Here is a 1,562-nt window from a genome sequence, read left to right on the forward strand (position 1 = left end):
ATTAGAAACGCATGTGCAAACATCTTAATGTCAATTGTATTAAAAATGAAGTTTTCTGCATGAAACTCTGTATTTTAATAATGAATTGGAGATCTTTTTTAAAGGTTAAAACCTCATTTAATTTTATGGCTTATAGGGCTTATAATAAGTACAATATTGTATAATGGTAATAATTCAACTGTAAACCTAAAAATGGACAGCCAATTTTTGTAAGAGATGCATCCTAGCTCAGAAAATTGTTATTGAATATGTCAATGCTGATGTGATGAAATGCTTCTTCTAAGTATGTGGTCATTAAATAAATAATTTTTAAAAACAATAATAATCTAGAGAAATAGCAGATAAGCAGATTCCCAAGCCTATTGTCAATAAGATTCTGAAATTCAATGTTTTTCCAAAACCATAGTCTTCAAATATATAAAATTAACATTTGTAATAGTGTAATTTTATTTTATATTTGTTTGTTCATTTGTTTCTTTGGAAGATTCTCATGTATCCCAGGCTGGCCTTAAACTTACTGTGTAACTGAGGATGGACTTCTAATCTTCTTGCCTCTATCACTGTGGGGCTGGGATTACAGGCATGCATCACATCACCACACCCGGATTACACAGTACTAAGGATCGAAGCCCAGGCTTTGTTCATGCTAAGCAAGCACGCTACCAACTGAACTACATCCCCGACCCATAATAGGGTAATTTTAAACTACATTTTCATAGGTTTGGGACAAACTGTGGGCAAACAGATAAGACTATTTGAAACCAGAATTTTTCCCCTGGAAAATCTAAGACATCTGGTCATAATTCTAGAAGAACCTTTATCCATAGTACTCAAATTTTGTATGCTGCTTTCTAATATTCCTTGATATTTCATTAGATGTGTTTTCTGAAACCATACTACTTTTTAAACTCTTCTAGATGGTATGAGCCATCACTCATACTAATAGGTACTCAGTCAAATAAGATCACATGATTTATGCAATTCACAGGTGTCAAGGGGAAGTACAATCTGAAAGCTGTCTCACAGGACTGTTTAGGACAGAGACAAAGTCCTGTAAGCAGTAAAGTCCCAGAGAGCAACGACTAAAGAGAGATTGGAGGCCCTGTGTACTGAAGGAACACTTTCCCAAAACTGAATTACAGTGGGAAGTCTGGATCTGTCTGCCTCAGAGTTGGGATCAGCTGCAGTACCTGTAGATCACCTTGGTCATTGGAACACCCTCCAAGCAGAAGTGAAGGGAGATCTGAGCCCTGTATTTTGGGACTATATTAGTTTTTTTTGTATCTCCAACTGAGCTGGGGCTTCACCCTGATAGTCCACATTTAAAATGTTCTGTTGGAGTATTCAGTTCATTTATTTTTAATTACACTTTTATTAAGATTATAAAATTAGTTTGATGATTAAAAGCAAATAGTACAAATTACATATATGATGTGGTGACATTAAATATTCACCCACCCAGATAATTTGGCTAACTTCGGAGTGAATTGCAAAAAAATAAGCACGGTTTCCAACTTTGTTCTCTTCACTCCCCCACAGAGCACCTCTCTCCAAAGGCCTCT

The sequence above is a fragment of the Nannospalax galili genome, unplaced genomic scaffold, assembly GCF_000622305.1.
Source record: "Nannospalax galili isolate Female #2095 unplaced genomic scaffold, S.galili_v1.0 scaffold202, whole genome shotgun sequence".
Taxonomy (NCBI): domain Eukaryota; kingdom Metazoa; phylum Chordata; class Mammalia; order Rodentia; family Spalacidae; genus Nannospalax; species Nannospalax galili.